Source organism: Carica papaya, chromosome 7 (genome assembly GCF_054855325.1).
Source record: "Carica papaya isolate Zhongbai chromosome 7, ASM5485532v1, whole genome shotgun sequence".
NCBI lineage: Eukaryota > Viridiplantae > Streptophyta > Magnoliopsida > Brassicales > Caricaceae > Carica > Carica papaya.
The window spans coordinates 12,009,360-12,028,871 of NC_142315.1; the positions used below are offsets into that span (position 1 = coordinate 12,009,360).

At 38.6% G+C, this 19,512-nt stretch overlaps 1 long non-coding RNA gene across 2 annotated transcripts; it reads right to left on the bottom strand.

Moving 5' to 3' along the window:
• Positions 1-865: 865 nt before the first annotated feature.
• Positions 866-17,156, bottom strand: LOC148252967 (uncharacterized). Of its 2 annotated transcripts, XR_015813439.1 has the most exons (6): positions 13,532-14,008; positions 13,267-13,337; positions 13,030-13,205; positions 10,140-10,181; positions 3,887-9,841; positions 866-1,085 (listed from the first exon to the last, which is right to left on the bottom strand). It is a non-coding gene; the product is annotated as an uncharacterized LOC148252967 (long non-coding RNA). The 2 variants fall into 2 exon arrangements; XR_015813440.1 differs by lacking the exons at positions 866-1,085; positions 13,532-14,008 and adding an exon at positions 17,023-17,156 and having other exon boundaries at positions 3,179-9,841.
• Positions 17,157-19,512: the final 2,356 nt, after the last annotated feature.

Sequence of the window (19,512 nt, forward strand, 5' to 3'; positions counted from 1 at the left end):
TTTGAATTTTACATAACTTATTTTTTTCCTTTTTCAACCTTTAATCTAATGTTTCAATGAACATCGCCTTTATGATTAAACAAGATTTTTCTTAAAAACAAAAGCATTAAAAAAGAAAAAGAAACACAGTTGAAAAGTATTGTTCTATAAATATTGTGAATAATTTATAAAACATGGTAATGATGATGAATATCTATTGCTGAAGGAAGAAAAAAAAGAACAGAGTTAAAGTTAAATCAATCTTCCATTTATCTTCTAAAATCCAAATACAAGTTGTAATCAACTAAATTATTGATTATCTTATATTGATAAGTAAATGAGTAAAGTTGTAGCAAGTAACTGAGTGCTTATTGAATATTAGAATTTATTCCGAAGTTAGGGTTAGAGTTTGCTTGTAACAGCCCCAGAAATTTAAAAGGAAATGCATATAATAATTTGAGTGTGGAAGTGAAATAAAGGTTAAGATTAACATCCCTTACACGATAACTTAAAAGTACTAACAAACATCACGGAACAAATTCTCTAAAAGAAATATGAGAAATGAAAAAAATAAAGGAAACTATAAAGTATCTAGCATCTACTCGTAACTTTCTTGCGGATCGGGCTCGGGAACCGGTTCTCTTGATATGAGATGGTTAAATAAGGGGTGAGCTACACTAGCCCAGTAAGGACATCACACTATATCGCCGACACAGAAGCAAACGTTTTTAGAAAACCAAAAACAACCAATGGAGCACAAATTTTAAACCAATATATTCATTAAAAATAAAACCATTTTTTCTTTTACTTACCATTGGGAAATCTGTGAAAAAAACCTATAAAGACAATAACATCATACAGATCATAACTGTTACGGCCCCGAAAATTAAAAGAAAATGCATATATAAAATTCTAAGTGCGGAAGCGAAATAAAATATTATGTTTAACATCCCTTACACAATAACCAAAACGTATTAAATGTATAAAAGAATAAGCTAACTAAAGTAAATACTATAAATGAATATTATAAGGAAAATTATAAAATCTTTTAGGCATCTACTCGCCGTCTTCCTGACCAACGGGCTCGGGAACCAAGTCCTCCTTATCTGAAATGGTTAAGTAAGAAATGAGCTACACTAGTCCAGTAAAGATATCACATTATCTCACTGTCACAGAAGTAAAGGTTGGTAGAAAACAAAAACGACCAATGGAGCATAATTTATAACAATTTCATTTATTAATAATAAAACCCTTTTACTGTCCACTTACCTCGGTGAAATTCATGAAAATAACTTATGAAAATAATAACATTATAATATCATGAAATCATACGCACCCTGTAACATAACACATGTCATACTTTTAATATATAAACCATCATGCAACAAATTTCCTCTTTTACCAATATCCATGGGGATCCATAGGGGTTCCCGCCACACGTGAACCATTCATGTTAACAACTTAATTCCAGGGCCGTCCCCATACCCCGTCCGGTATGGGCGCCAAAACAATAAACCTCAATACCCCGTCCGATAGCCGAAATTCTTTGATTCTCTTGCTTTTCCGGTAGATATCCGCAAGTCCAGGCTTTCCATCTGGCGAACGGATTAATCTTCCCCTCTTAAGACCATCTTTGATTTGGAAGGGAAGACCTCTAGTTGAAGTCAACGGAACCCAAGGAGTAAATGAATAACAAGCATAAGACTCACCATACCTATATAAGAGTTCATATTTTCTTATTGATACTCGCTGCATTTTAGATTTGATCTCAGCAAGATGCTTAACAGCTAGCAGAGAGTGACTCAGTCCGAGGATATTGAATGAAAACAAGAGCAAGGGAGGTCAGCAGCCACAAAGAAGAATGGAACCATTGGTCTAAGGATCTTCACTATTGGGCTTTTCTCTTATGAGATCCGGGGTTGGGGAATTACCCGATCAAAAGTCTTTGGATGTCGCAGATCAGCTGTCCTCCCCCACTTCTATACTCTCTTCTGCCTTCCTGTCCAATCATGAGTCTCAAGTACGTCTGCTTCACTAGGCTCTGACACCGGTACCTGTGCAAGAAGATCCATTTTTCAGGGAACCGTTGATGCAACTCTCTTTGAGTCTGATGCCACAGGAGCTGCTCTTTCATTCCTTCTTTCAGAGTGAGCTGAGAATTCTGACCCAGGTAATGACATATGTGAAGCTGGCCAAGAAGCAGGGTAAACAAGATGAGTAGCTAAGGGAGCTGGTGGGGAGGACGAGATGGCAGCTATGCGTGTCAACCACACATGGACATTGACTGATTTACCTGCGGGCAAGAAAGCTGTTGGTTGTCGGTGGGTCTTTACCATTAAGTACTTTCCTGATGGGACAATTGAGAGGCTGAAAGCTTGTCTAGTGGCCAAAAGCTACACTCAAATCCCAGGTAACGATTATGCTGAGACTTTCTCTCCGGTAGCTAAACTCACCTCGGTTCGAGTTCTCTTATCTCTTGCAGCCAACCGGAACTGGCCCTTGCACTAATTGGATGTGAAGAAAGCCTTCCTCCCTCAAACCTCACTGAAGATGGCGTCGGGGTAGGAAGGGGCAACCTCCCGGCTTTGTTGCTCAGAGAGAGTCACGGAAAGTATGAAGATTACGGAAGGCTATCTATGGTCAAATGCAATCTTCTCGGGCCCAGTTCGAAAAATTGACTACAGCCCTAACTTCACTCGGCTTCTACCGAAGTCAAGTAGACCATTCGGTCTTTGTTAAACATAGTGACCGAGGGATGATCGCATTGGTTGTTTATGTCGATGATATTGTCATTACTGGAGATGATGGACTTGGTATTTTTGCCTTAAAGCCTTTTGTCCATATTGGCCTTCACTCCAAACGATCGGTTCGAGTCTACTGCCGCAATTGGCAATTAATTGGATAAGCGGTGGTCGTTCGTAGGCTTACTCGCCTCTAGCTCTTCTTCTTTGGGATGAAAGCCCCGTCCTTGCCGAACCTGTGTCAAATTCCTCGTCTGAATTGAATAGCTCATCGTCCTCGATTTGGTCACCTCAGTCTTCCTTGACCTCGGGTTAGTCTGATTCCACGCGAACTGCTAATGCGGTTGTGGCTGGTTGAGGTGCCGCTCTTCTTTCTGATGCGGGAGCCCCCTTTTCCGTAAGTGAGAGCACTAGCACCGTCCGACTCCACTGGTACTATTTATCTATATATGGATCGTGTGTGCTTTCTCCCCGATCAAATGACTTCGGTACCTTGCAGAACGACCTCTAAACATCAAAATGAGGACTTCTGTCTGAAAAGCGTCCGATAGGTCAGTGGCCGGTCTAATTTGATGGGCGAAGATTATAGGTTTTCACGCCCTAAGCGCCCGCTTTTTAAAACGAAAAGTAGGATGAATTTCTTCCTTCCCTCTCATGTAGTCGTCGGCCTCATCCGGTATGAGCATCAAAACATTTAAAGTCTCCATACCCCGTATGGTATGAGAGACAACATTCCCGATAGGGTCTCCTATGGACTCGGTCCGTCCACCATCTCTCAGGATATCTAGTAAGGCTGTTAACCTATCCATTTATCAACTCAATCTCATTCCTATTTGTTCTTGGTCTCAATTACCCAATCAAACATGAATTCATAAACCAGTAACGAACACCAAATAAGTCAAACATAACATCGGGTTCACAATAATCAAACCTTAATAAATTAAACAGTGAATCATGCATACGAAGCCACAGAATGAACAAATCAGATACTACACTGCATTTAGACTATAAAATAAATCAAACAGGAACTGACCAAAAAACATATCAGATTCGGGCTCCATTAGCAACCTTAATTAATTATACATATCCATGAATTCATAAAAATACCGTTTTATCATTTATTAGACTTTAATATCGTGATAGGAAATAGGATGAGAGATTCTTACTTGTTTCGGAGTATGAAATCTGGTTCTCATTACGACTACGGGCAGTCTCTAGATTTCCTGAATTTTTTTTTCGAAACTGAAACACACTCCCGGTACCTGCACTGTTCACAAAAATTTCAAATCAGACCCAGGGCCTATTCAGCCAATTTTAGAATTCCGGTACGGCGGCTCCGCCGTGCTCCAGCGACGACACCACCATCCATGGTGGCGATCCACCTCGGGTTGGCCGTTTCTGACCGTTTTCGGTCGAATTTGGCCAAACTTGCATTGGTTCCTATGATAAAATACCCCTAGGGCCCTCAGTGGCCAAAAAATTCTAGAAAACTGAGACTTATCGGCGGTGAAGCGCTCGGGTACAGCGGCTCCTCCGGCGCGAGTCGCAATTTGCTATTTTGCTTCAGTCAACTTGTAGAGGAAGGGACGGTGGTCACAGTGGTGTAAAAATTACATTGAACAGGAATCGGGAAGGACCTCATCGGAGGTAAAAAATGAGGAAACCCGCGGTTGCGCCACTGGACTTCGGTGGTATTTTTCAGTGGTTTGGCTCCGATTTGACCACAAGAAGGTTCAGCATCGAAAAATGAGCCAATGAGAGAAATTTTACCTTGTTTGGCGGCCGAAAGGTGCTCCGGTGCAACGGCGGTCGATTCCTCCGGTGGCTGGGTTGTCTTTTCCAGTAAGGATTCTAGCGGCTAGGATTTGGGGTTGGGTGTGGATGAGATTATTTATAACTTTTTTCTTTTAATTTGAGCCGTCCATCATGATTTAATCTGAACCGTCTGATCGCAATTAAATTGGAAATGAATCTGGACCGTCCGTGCATGATCAAATCTGGGCCGTCCATGCGCACGTTTGATCTGGCCATCCGTGCGTGCAGGAACGAATCTCAGCCATCCGATCGCGCGCACGCGGATCGCCCACGTGGCCCGTTCCGCGTGGCCTTCCTGCGTCAGTGTCTCTGCCACGCGGCGTGTCCTTATTGGCCGGAGCTGCTGACCGGACTACTGACGTGGCACAATTATTTTAAATTACGTTCTGACCCCCGATTTTTTATTTTCTTTCCAAAAACACCGCCAGAATCTAAATTTTCACGCCTTTTTTCAAAATTATTTTCAATTAAATCCAAAAAATAATTTCGCCTCTTTTTATTATTATTATTATTATTATTTCTATTTATTTGAATTCAATTAAATTAAAACCATATAATTATTACCTAATAAATTAATTATTAAAATAAAATAAAAATCAAAATAATTCCAATAATAATAAAAATAAAATTTTGGGTGTTACAACTCTCCCTCCCTTAAAGAAATTTGGTCCCCCAAATTTGTCTCTTACTCTTGGTCAAACAAATGGAGATACTAGGCTCTAAAGTCTGATTCTAGCTCCCATGTAGTTTCTCTTGGCGTGTGGTTCTGCCACACGACCTTTACAAATGATATTTTCCGGTTGTGGAGTATTCTACTCTTTCGGTCCGTGATACCGACTGATACTTTCTCATAGGACAAGTCATCTTGGAGTGGAAGCAGTTCATGAGCCAAAACATGATAGGGGTCCGGGTTGTACTTACGTAACATGGACACATGGAACACATTGTGGACCTTGGAGAGCTCTGGAGGCAGTGCTAGTCTGTAGGCAACAGTACCAATCCTATCAAAGACTTCAAATGGTCCAATAAATCGGGGGTTCAGTTTTTCCCTCCTGCCGAACCTACTAATTCCCTTGAAATGAGTGACTTTGAGGAACACCCGGTCGCCTTTCTCAAATGCTAAATCTCTCATCCGGGTGTCCGCATAACTCTTCTGCCTGCTCTGAGCTGTCTGAATGTTCTTTCTGATTTTAACTATTTTAGGCATGGTCTCCTCCACCAACTCTGGGCTGAACAATTTTCTGTCGGCCACTTCTTTCCAACAAATTGGCGATCTGCATGGGCACCCATATAATGCCTCATATGGAGCCATGTCAATGCTCGCTTGGTAGCTGTTGTTGTAGGCAAATTATATCAAGGGTAGATGGTCGTCCTAATGGCCCTCAGAGTCAAGGACACAAGCTCGGATCATATCCTCAAGTGTACGGATTGTCCTTTCTGACAGTCCATCAATCTGAGGATAGAAAGCAGTACTGAGAGACAGCTTTGTTCCCATGGCCTGCTGAAAGCTACTCAAAAACTGAGAAGTGAACCTTGGATCCCTATCGAATACCACTATCACTGGAACTTCATGCAATATGACTATTTTTCGGATATATATTATTGCCAACTTGTTCAAGAGATCGGTTATCCTAATGGCTAGGAAGTGGGAAGACTTGGTAAGCTGGTCAACAATTACCCAGATGGTGTCATGTCCTAAACGTGCCTTGGGTAATTCCGTTACGAAGTCCATGGTGATATGTTCCCACTTCCACTCCAGGATCAGTGAGGGCTGAAGTAACCCACCTGGGCGTTGATGCTCTGCCTTGACCTGCTGGCATACCAAGCATTTATATACAAAGTCAGCTATGTCCCTCTTCATCCCATTCCACCAAAACCGAGGTCGCATGCTTTGGTACATTTTGGTGCTTCCGGGATGCATGGCAAACTTCGAGCTACGGAACTATGTCATGATGTCTCTCTTTAACTCACTGTCGTATGGGACACATACCCTGTCCTGGAACTGGAGTAACCCATCGGTAGAGATTCAGAATTCTGAACTCACTCCCTGTTCTGCATCATTCTTGCAGGCTACTAGGGCGGGGTCGATTGACTAGGCTTCCCTTATTCTCTGTATTAACTCGAGCTGGACGGTCAGACGGTCCAAACATGCGACTCTTTTCAGGTCCTGAAGCCGAATCTGTTATGTGGCCCCAGTTTGCCTGCGTTCTGAAACCATCAAATAGACTAAAATACCTGCACTTTTCTTGTTGAGAGCATCTGTCACCACGTTGCCCTTACCCGAATGATACAAGATATCATAATGATAGTCTTTAAGGAGTTTCATCCACTTTTTCTGACGCATGTTGAGATCTTTTTGAGTGAATATGTGTTTCAAACTTTTATGATTGGTGTAGATCTGAAAGGTCTCTCCGTATAAATAATGGCGCCAGGTTTTCAAAGCGTGTATGATTGCAGCAAATTCCAAGTCATAGGTGGGGTAATTCTTCTCATGATTCTTTAACTGTCTGGACCCATAGGCTATGACCTTCCCATGCTGCATTAGGGCACAACCTAGGCCTAGATAGGAGGCATCACTATAAACTGTATATCCCCCCGATCCACTCGGTAAAGCCAGTACGGGTGCAATGGTCAGCCGCTCCTTTAATTCTAAAAAACTTCTCTCACAGTTCTCATTCCACTAAAACTTGGCATTATTCTTTGTGAGTCGGGTTAGGGGAGCCGCTATACTAGAGAATCCTTCGACGAACCTGCGGTAATAACCTGCCATTTCCAGGAAGTTACGGATTTCCTTAACTAATACAAACTTCTCCCAGCCAAGTACCGCTTCAACCTTTTTGGGATTCACTATACTCATTCCTTCGATATGATGTGTCCTAGGAAGGCGGTCTGCTCAAGCTAGAATCCACACTTACTCAACTTTGCATATAGCTTCTTTTTTCTGAGGACCTGCAAAACTTGGGATAGATGGTGAGCATGCTTTTCTCTACTTTTTGAGTAAACCAAGATATCATCGATGAACACAATAACAAATTGATCTAAGAATTCTTTGAAGACTCTGTTCATCAGATCCATAAAGATGGTCGGGGCGTTGGTTAGCCCAAATGGCATGACTAGGAACTCATAGTGTCCGTACCTGATTTGAAAGGCCATTTTGAGGATGTCTTATGTTCTTATTTTCACCTGATGGTAACCTGATCGTAGGTTTATTTTGGAGAAGACCTGCACACCCTGCAGCTGATCGAAGAGGTCATCAATTCTGGGAATGGGATATATGTTCTTGATTGCGACCTTGTTCAATCCTCTGTAATCAATACAAAATCTTAACATTCCATCTCCCTTTCTGGTAAAAGTGACTCTGGTACCCCAAGGAGACACATTGTGTCTAATAAAGCCATTGTCTTACAATTCAGTGATCTGTTTCCTCAGCTCTTCCATCTTAACGTGGCTCATGCGGTAAAGAGCAACCGAAATTGGTTGGGTGCCTGGTTGTAGGTCTATAATGAACTCAACTTCCTTGTCCACTGGCAGTTCGGGTAGTTCGTCCGGAGACACATTTAGAAAGTCTCAAGCTACCGAAATCTCTTGGATAGAAATTTCTTTCTTGGGCTTGCCTAGTTAGAGAAAATAGCAAGGTTAAAGTACTTGAAAATTAAGGAAACTTACCATCAAGGAATAAGTACCAAATGATTTTATTAATTTGTAAATGGCTCCTCATTAGGAGGATTAAATACAACCTTCTTGTTAAAACAATCTATGGTGGCGTGATACGCCACTAGCCAATCCATCCCTAGAATTACATCAAAATCTCCCGTGTCTAACCCTATTAGGTCTACACTCAGTTTTCTATTTGCTATCTCCACGGCACAAGCCCTGTAGACAACTTTCCCTAATAGTGTTTCACTCCCAGCAGTAGACACAAATAATATTGAATCAAGTTTATCAGGTGATACATTAAGTTTGGATTCAAAAATATGTAAAACAAATGAATGCGATGCACTAGTGTCAAATAAAACATTAGCAATATAGTTACAGATAGTGTACATATCTTGTACCACATCCGGGTTGACATTGGCATCTTGCTGTGTGAGGTTATAAACTCTGCCCTGAAAATGAGGTCTTTATTGGTTCTGGTTCCTTGGGCACTCTCTCGCATAGTGCTGGGCACTACCACATATGCGACAGGTGTTGTTGAGGCGATAGCATGGTCGGTCCCCGTGATCACTGCCGCAGTGCTGACAGATCTTACCACGTGCTGCCCCTGGAACCTGAGGGGGAGCCCGGATCGCCGGTCTGGGCCTCTTATTTTGTTGGACAGGCATAGTAGGTGCTGGTCTGCAGGGTGGAGCTGAGGGTCTGTAACTCCCTGTTGACTGAGAAAGGGTGTTGAAACTCCTCTCCACGATTTGCACCTTTGCCAGAACGACTGAATATGTCTTGAGCTCTAGTACCAATAAGTGCTGCTTGATCTCTGGACGGAGGCCCCACTGGAACCTCCTAGCCTTCCTGCCCTCATCTATCAATGTCTCAGGGGAATATTGGCCTAGTTCTAGGAACTTACGAGCATATTTTGATGCCGTCATGTTTCCCTGGACCAGTTGGACAAACTCCATCTCCTTTAGATATCGGATGTGCTCAAAGAGGTACTCCGCATGAAAGGCTGCTAAGAACTGCTCCCAAGTGACTGGTGTAGGCAGGGTGGTCTGCTTGAGCTCCCACCAACGACCTGCTTCCCCCACCAGTATGTAGGAAGCGAGGGTAACCCTCTGCTCGGAAACCACCCCTAATGTCTTGAAGGCCTTCTCTATCTCTGCCAACCAGTGCTGGGCATCTTCGAAAGAGGACTCCCCTGCAAGAGTGGAAGGGTCCAGTCTCTTGTACTTCTCTACGTAACCCGGGTCAATCAGGGAAGGAGCTGGGTCCCGTGGAAGAAAGAGTGGGCCGAGCTGAGGATAGATTGGGGGACCCTGTGGTGGCACCTGCTGATATAATGGGGGCACTAGATTGTACTGTGGCGGTACCAGGTAGTACTATGGCTAGGGCACCGGATTATACTGCGACAGTGGTGCCGGGGGGTACTGTGGAGGAGCAGGCTTGTGCCGGGGTGACTCGAGATCCGCTCACTGTAGCGGTGGCTCAACCTGTGGTAGTGGGGGAGGGTCGGCTAACCTCTTCTCTCCTCTCGGCCTTGTTGGGCAACAATTATCCTTTCTAGCATCTCAAATATTCTGTCCACATCTTCCCGAAGCGAATCATTCCGGGCTGCTCGATTTAGTGGGGGTCTTCCTCTCCTCATCTCTCTGTACCTGCATTTCACAAGGAAGGGTTGAGTAACGATTAATTGGTTGGTATTTCTCTAAATATTATTGTGTAAGGGATGAGTCTGAGGAACGCGGCTCTGATACCAACTGTAACGGCCCTGGAAATTAAAAGGAAACGCATATATAAAATTTTAAGTGCGGAAGTGAAATAAAATATTATGTTTAACATCCCTTACACAATAACCAAAATGTATTAAACATATGAAAGAATAAGCTAACTAAAGTAAATAGTAGAAATAAATACTATAAGGAAAACTATAAAATCTTTTAGGCATTTACTCACCGTCTTCCTGACCAACGGGCTCGGGAACCAAGTCCTCCTGATCTGAAATGGTTAAGTAAGAAATGAGCTATACTACCCCAGTAAAATGTCACACTATCTTACTGTCACAGAAGTAAAGGTTGTTAGAAAATAAAAATGACCAATGGAGCATAATTTATAACAATTTCATTTATTAATAATAAAACCCTTTTACTGTCCACTTACCTCAGTGAGATTCTTGAAAACAATTTATGAAAATAATAACATTATAATATTATGAAATCATACACACCCTGTAACATAACACATGTCATACTTTTAATATGTCAACAATCAGGCAACAAATTTCCTCTTTTACTATTCTACCAGTATCCATGGGGATCCATAGGAGTTCCCGCCACACGTGAACCATTCATGTTAACAACTTAATTCCAGGGCCGTCCCCATACCCCGTCCGGTATGGGCGCCAAAATAATAAACCTCAATACTCCGTTCGATATGAGGGTGAAGCGAGCCGTCCCCATACCCCGTCCAGTATGAGCGCCAAAACATTTAAAGTCTCTATACCCCATCCGGTATGAGAGACAACGTTCTCGGTAGGGTCCCCTATGGACCCAGTCCGTCCACCATCTCCCAGGATGTCTAGTAAGGCTGTTAACCTATCCATTTATCAACTCAATCCCATTCCTATTTGTTCTTGGTCTCAATTACCCAATCAAACATGAATACGTAAACCAATAACGAACACCAAATAAGGCAAACATAACATCGGGTTCATAATAATCAAACCTTAGTAAATTAAACAGTGAATCATGCATACGAAGCCACAGAATGAACAAATCAGATACTACACTGCATTTAGACTGTAAAATAAATCAAACAGGAACTGACCGAAAAAAATATCAGATTCGAACTCCATTAGCAACCTTAATTAATTATACATATCCATGAATTCATAAAAATACCGTTTTATCATTTATTAGACTTTAATACCGTGATAGGAAATAGAGTGAGAGATCCTTACTTGTTTCAGAGTCTGAAATCGGGTTCTCACTGCGCCTACAGGCAGTCCCTAGATTCCTTAAATTTTTCTCCAAAAACTGAAACATACTCCCGATACCTACATATGTTCCCAAAAACCCCAAATCAAACTCAGGGCCTATTCGGCCAATTGTGAAATTTCGGCACGGCGGCGATCCACCTTGGGTTGGCTGTTTTCGACCGTTTTCGGTCGAATTCGGCCAAACTTGCATTGGTTCCTGTGATAAAACACCCCTAGGGCCTTCAGTGGCCAAAAAGTTCCAGAAAATCGAGACTTACCAGCGGCGAAGCTCTCGGGTGCGGTGGCTCCTCCGGCGCGAGTCGCGATTTGGTGTTTTGCTCCGGTCAACCTGTTGAGGAAGGGACGGCGGTCACAGTGGTGTAAAAATTACATCGAACAGGAATCGGAAAGGGCCTCATCGGAGGCAAAAATCGAGGAAACCCACGGTGGCGTCGCTTGGCTTCGGCGGTATTTTCCAGCCAATTGGCCGGTGGTTTGGCTCTGATTTGGCCACAAAGAGGTTCAGCATCGAAAATGAGCCAATGGAAGAAATTTTACCTTGTTTGGCAGCCAGAAGGTGCTCCAGTGCGGCAGTGGGTGACGGCGGTCGGTTCCTCCGGTGGCTGGGTTGTCTTCTCCGACGAGGGTTCTGGCAGCTAGGGTTTGGGGTTGGGTGTGGATGAGATTATTTATAACCTTATCCTTTTAATCTTAGCCGTCTATCACGATTTAATCTAGGTCGTTCGATCGCGATTAAATTATAAATGAATCTGAACCGTCCATCGCGATGCGATCTGGGCCATCCGTGCACGCATTTGATCTAGGCCGTCCGCACGTGCGGGAACAAATCTCAGCCTTCTCGCGTCAGCGTCTCTGCCACGCGACGTATCCTGGTTGGCCGGAGCTGATGACCGGGCTGCTGACGTGGCGCAATTTTTTAAATTGCGTTCTGACCTCCGGTTTTCGATTTTCTTTTCAAAAACACCCCCAGAATCTTAAATTTCACTCATTTTTTCCAAAATCATTTTCAATTAAATCCAAAAAATAATTTTACCCCTTTTTCTTATTATTATTATTTTTATTTCTATTTATTTAAATTCAATTAAATTAAAACCATATAATTATTACCTAATAAATTAATTATTAAAATAAAATAAAAATCAAAATAATTCCAATAATAATAAAAATAAAATTTTGGGTGTTACAATAACTTCATGCACAATCAGTAATATAGAACATATCATAAATTCATATTCATTAACAATAACTAATCATCACTGTTTCTCGTTTCACCAGCCTATTAGTATCCATAAGGATCTATAGGGGTGTCTCCGCTACATGTGAACCGTTTCCCTTAACAATCCTAATTCTACGGTCGTCCCCATACCCCATCCAGTATGAGTGCCAAATGACTAAGTCTCCATTCCCCGTCCGGTATGAGACAACATTCACAGTAGGGTTCCCTATGAACCCAGTCCGTCCACCATCTGTTAGGATATCTAGTGAAGCTGTCACATTATCTATTTATTAGATCACATATCTTTCTTATTTATACTTAATCTCCGTTACCAAATTAAGCACAATCACATAAATAATGAACATGCACCTGGTAATACAATCATATCTTAAATCCCAAAATCACAGTGGTCAAGTAATACAGTAATACATGCATTTAAAACTCTAAAACTAGATACCATCATGCCTGTAAACTATAAGATAAATCAACAAAACAGAGAATGGTGTCCGATTTTGGGCTCCATTAGCAATCCGTAATTAATTATGCATATTTATCTAACTTGTACAAAAGACCGTACTATTATTTATTCAAACTTCACATCTATGATAGGAAATAGGGTGAGGGGTCCTTACCTGATTTGACGCCGAAAACTAAATAGTTACTGCGCCTACGGACGGTCCCTAGGTTTCCTGAATTTTTCTTCGGGAACTGAAACACACTTACGGTACCTACACATGTCCTAAATAACCCATAAAACAGACCCAGAGCCTACTCGGCCAATTTCGGAATGTCAAACTTGCATCGGTTCCTGCGAGAAAACATACTTAGGGCCCTCAGTGGGAAAAAAAACGTAAAAAATCAAAACTTACCGGCGGTGGGGCTCTCCGATGCGGCGGCTCCTCCGTCTCACGTTGCGATTGAATGTTTTGCTTCGGTCAACCTGTAGAGAAGAAAACGGTGATCATAACGGTGAAAAAATTACATCGAATGGGAACTGGGAAGGGCCTTATGGGAGGCATTTTCCGAAACATCCCGCGGCGGCTGTGTTTTCTGGCTAATTGGCCGGTTCTTTCACTCCGATTTGGTCATGGGTGGGTTTAAAATTAAATTTCGTGCAAGAGGAGAAATTTTTACCTTGTTTGGCAGTTAGAAATTGCTTCGGTGCGGCGGCGGATGTAGGGTTAGGGTTTGGGTGCAGATGAGGTTATTTATACCCATCCGCTTTTGATCTGGACTGTCCATCGCTTTTAATCTGTACTGTCCGATCATGATTAAATATGGAGTAAATCTGGACCGTTCATTGCGATTCAATCTGGGCCGTCCGTGCACGATCCAATCTAGGCCGTCCGTGCGCGATGCAATGTGGATCGTCCGTGCGCGCGGGAACGGATCTCAACCATTTGATCGTGCGCACGCGGATCGCCCACGTTGTTCCCCCTATGTGACCTCCCACGTCAGCGCCTCTGCCACCTGGTGCGTCCTGGTTGGTCGGGGCTACTGACCGGACATCTGATGTAGTGCAATTTTTTTAAATTGCGTTTTGACCTCCGGTTTCTTATTTTTCTTTCAAAAATACTTGCAGAACCCAAATTTTAACTTATTTTTTTTTAAATTATTTTCAATTAAATTTTTAAATAATTTTGTACCATTTTTATTATTATTAAATTAAATTAAATAAATTAAATTAATAAATAATTATATTTATAAAAAATAAAATAAAAATAAAAAAATAAATGTCGGGTGTTATATTGCTCCTAAGTGTTATTTACCCACATCGGTGATTTAGCAATGTCGCGGCAAGCATGGCCACGTGGGGAGTTAGGGTTTGTTGAGGGGGATGACTGGTGAGGCTTGAGAGTCACGTACGAGCGAGCTGAGCGAAAGAACAACAATGAACTTGAGTGGAAGTTGAATCAAACTGATTTAATTAATTTATAACAAACTAAATTGATTAATTCAGTTGGAGGAGTTGGTCCTGTCACTTGTAAAACATATATGTATATATATATATATATAAAAAGTGATGTGGAAAGTTATTAGTAGAATCTGACAACATAATTTGGATTTATATATTATTTAATATTTGAGATTTGAAAACACTTGTTTATATTTTATGTAATAAAACATAATACAATTCATTTATATAGATTATAAATTACTTATGATTATGATTTGTAAAAGTGAGTAAGAAATAATGATTGATGATTGTGGGCCCCACGCCAGAATTGATATGGGCAGAGATAGTGGCGCGAATTTAGGCAATCCCTCTTCTCTTTTTAAGTTTCCCATCTGAAAAATCTGACAGAAATCCCGCACGCCCTTTCTCCTCACTCCACACAAAATTCTCACTTGTTAATAATAAAATATATATATATATATATACATATTTTCTCTCTTCAAAAAATTCTTAGTTATTTTTAGTCTTCAAAAATAATTTGGAATCACTAACAACTCACTTGATCAATTCTATGCATAACTTTTTTCAATTTTTGCATGTTTAAGAGATTACTAAAATGCTACATTTACCTTATTAAGTCTAAAATACTACAATATTCTTGATTATAAATTTCTCAATTATAATTAATAAGACAAACATCGATAAAAAAAAATAAAGATAATGAATTACTTCGAACGTAATAAAATCTTTTAAGAGAAAAAGATGAAAGAAGATATTATGCAAGATTGATTTTAAAAAATATATGATATTTTTTATTATAAGTTCTCGGATTTTAATGTGTAAAAATAAACTTTAGTAGAATATAGATGTAATAGATTAGATCATGTCTTTCTATTATTGATATATTAATCCATCTAAATTGATTTTATAAATAAGATAATTTGAATTATATAAAAAGTCAGACAAAAGAATTTGATATATCTATTTTTTTAAACTATCGTAACATAATCCTTATGAATGTTTTTCTAAGACAATGGAAGAGACTATGGCATAAGGTGTAATTTAAGAGACGATGGAAATAAGTTGGTTTTTTTCAAATGTACTATTGAAAAAAAAAAGATATTTCTTGTTGGTTTTAAGGTTAATAATTATGCATTTTTTTTTTCAAGTATCATTATAGGTTTAGGTGCAACTCTTATTTTATTATAAAGGTTAATTGGAAGAGTTGAGGTTAGTTGACTGTTGGTGCTTTCAATAAACTTAAAGACATGTTAACTCTGTAAAAAGCTAAACACATTAATTAACGGTATATTTAACTTAATTAGAACAATTTTAGTTACACTCTTTTTTTTTAATGTCTTTAATGAAGATGACGGAAGGTACCATTAAGAATTTTCTTTGGTTAATTTTGTGTCTTTTTTGCTCCTAATTGGGATTACAATTGGAGAAAGGTTTAGGGCTTAATAGCTTATTGGAGATGGATATAGCTTTTTCAATCATGTAATACTTTATATTTGATACAATTGTCTTTCTTTTAAAAGAATTTTTTTATAAAGGGTTTGTATGTGCAGTGGAAACTCTTTTTCCTCAATAAGAGATTCTTATAAATATATAAAGCAATTGGAGAGGTACATTAGATATTGTTGCTTTTATGAGCTATAATGGTTTGGTTGGTTATGGTGGATTTAGATTTATATTAAGGGATGAGTTTATATTAGACTTTTAATACAATTTATGGATTAGGGTGGATCATCTTAAGGTTCGAGTTTTTAGAATCTTTTATTTGGTTATGATTCAATATAGTCCTATATACAAGTTAGGGTTTGGGTAAAAGCATTAATAGAGGTGGGTTATTGAATTAAGGAGAAGTGTGTTTAATTGGAGAGAATTTTGACAAGTTTTAAATTAAAAATACATTAAATAGAAATTAAACAGCACGTATGTGAGATTAAAAAAAATATATGTGCTATGAGTATATTGTTATGAGCTTAAAAAGGAATAAAAATGATGTTCGCAACCTATAATATTAAAGAAGAAGAAGACATGTGATTGTCAAGTTATAACTATGTAGTTGGATGGAAATTGATTTATAAAAGAGACCAACAATGGAAGACATACAAACAAAAGCTCATCTTGAAATTAACTATTGTTGATATAAAAAAAATAAGCACTATATGAACTTATAATTCTGTGTGTAGCAGTTATGCTCACATTAACTTATAAAAAATTGTTACCGTATGATCGTATTAACGGTCAAATTGGAGATACGTAAATGGTACTATTGACGTTATGGTTAAAAGACTCATTTAAATAATTTTTAAAAATATATAATTATATTTTATAAAATATAAATTTATAGTATATAGATCAATTTGGATAAATATGAATAATTTATGAAATTTTTTAAATTAAGGAGAAGAAAATCTTATCTAATTACATCAGCAATTACAATTACATATTGATGTTAAGAAAATTAACTGTTACTAGATAATTGTTAAAATTTTTGAAAAAGTTAGGTCTATTTAAACACAAAAATAATAAATACATGATAAATATTAAACGACAATTCATTGAACCTTTTTTTTTTTTTTTTTTTTGTGATACATACCACAGCATCAAATTATATATAATTAATGTATATGTCTGAGTTAATTGCAGAATAAATTTTCATTGGAAAACAAAATAAAAACGAAGTGGCTAAAGTTTAAGGCGGTGAAAGCAAACTCACGAGAAGGGAGCGCTGCCTACGTTGATGTCGACCAGAAAGCATCTTTGAAAATCCCCAAAATCGTTGCCTCATCATTACTTCAAACAAACACATACCGATGCTGTTGAATTAATTAAAGGGAAGCATGCGATGAAACCATAATATATATATATATATATATATATACATGGGTTGGTTTTAGAATTAAGATTTATTTATTAAAATTTAAGAAAAATGATGCAATTCACTGCACCTGTTGCTTAATCATGAAAGTGGCCACCAACACCATCCAAAGTAGATAATTGTTGGTAAAATGAAAATTAACGAGTCCTTAGTTGGCAGAATGGCATAGATTATATTTTGAGAATTTAGAAATCATTAACATATAAAATTCAAGTACGTCAAAGGTAACAATTTCTTGATTTTTCAAGGCATCATCAGTCAAAAACAGAATGTAATGTATCTAATGATTTGTTGCAATTGAGTGCACATACTCCTTTTTGGCCCCTTTTAAGCTGTCACAGCAATACGTCGTTCTCCACGTTCAGTGGTATCCATCCATGGCTATAGAGAACTAGGTTGTGGATTTGATATATATATATATATATAACCTTCAAATGTTTTTATGGATAGATGATTTGAGTTTTTGTATTATTAACATATTAAAATATAATTTTGTTTTCAAATTCTTATGAAAAATACAAAACTTAACCATTTAACACTTCTCTTTACTTCTCATAAAATTTTCCCATCAACCAAACAAGAAAAACAAGAAAAAAATAATAATTAACCTCCATCGATTAAGCTAAGCAGCCTTGTCTGACTTTCTTTTCTTCTCATCATACTTGTTCTTAAAGAACCTTCTTTTCCTATACCCTTGAATAATTCAAAATTTCACAACCTCCCACATGAGTAGCCTCTCTTGCTAGTTTTCATCTATGATCATCTATGAGGAAAATGGTATTTGTGTACATAAGAGATGAAAAAATTACAAATGTAGTTCAGCAAATTTATACAAAAATAAAGGAAAATAAGAAGAGGGGACCTCTCGGCCTAACACTGTAACCAAACTTTTGTTTCTTTATATAAATCTAACAAGGCTCCTTTCTTTGAATTCAACAAACTCGCAATTCTTATTTGCTTGAGCTTCATAATTCTTATTATGCTTGACGATCTTCTTTATAAGCAGTTAAAACTTGAGCGAAGTATATACTCTTCCCATTTCCAATAGTAGCATTTATACAAGAAGAAGTTTTTTGAAGATCCTAAAATGTAGAATAAGTAAAGTCTATCTCTTAAGTTTACATATATCAAGAAGTTCGATTTTAAATAAATATTAATAATGATAAAATTTAAATATGTGGATCACTGTAGATTTTATAGTGGCAGATATTTATATATTATACCCCCTCCAAATCAAAGCGAGAACAAAGTCTAATCTTGATCTTAAGTTGAAGGAATTGTCGACGAGGAAGAGGTTTTATGAGAGCATCAACAATTTAATCTTCAGAAGAGACATGAGTAACACGAAGAGTGCCAAATTGAACCTGATCTCGAATAAAGTGAAAATCAATTGCAACATGCTTCGTTCTTGAATGGAAAACTGGATCAGGTCAAAGTTGAATGACTCTAATATTATCACTATAAATTACATGGCAACCAGATATACGAATGCTAAGGTCAGATAGAAGAGAGCAAAACCAATTTATTTCAGTAGTTGTATTAGCGACAGAATAATATTCTACCTTGGGGGAGGATCGAACAACAATCTTTTGCTTTTTGGAACTCTAGGACATAGATTTTTTACCAACATAAACAATATAAGCACCTGTGGAGCAAAATGTGTCTTTGTCCCCTCCTAGTCTGCATCCAAAAAAGCATGTAAATTGATAGGTGAGTCACAGTAAATTTAGAGGCCATCATTGATAGTGTCAGCTAGATAATGTAATAGGTATTTGATAAAGGATTAGTGCTAGGTTGTTGGATGATGTATATATTGTGATAACTTACTAACATCAAAGACTATATCTGGTTTTGTGATTAGTAAATATTGCAAGCTACCAACGACTTGGTGGTAGTTAGATGGATTAGATAGAGAGGAGCCCGAGTTGATCGTGAGAGAAAGACTAGTCGGTATTTGAGTGAGAATTGGTTTGGCTTGATTTATTTTTGCTTGAGTTAAAAGATTCATAATGTAATGGTGTTGCCAAAGTAATATACCATTGTTGTTGGGTGTAACCTCTACGCCCAAGAAATATGTTAACACCCCAAGATCTTTAATAGAGAATTGTTGAGAAAGAATAATAACAAAGTTATTCACTGTAGAAGTGTCAGTACCAATGACAATTATGTCATCAACATATACAAGAAGATATAGAGTATGGCCAAAAGTATTGAAAACAAATAAAGAGGAATCAACATATGAATTCTTAAATCCATATGAAATAAGAAAAGTTCGAAGTTCCTAATACAAGGCTCGAGGGGTTTGTTTCAGGCCATAGATTGCTTTTT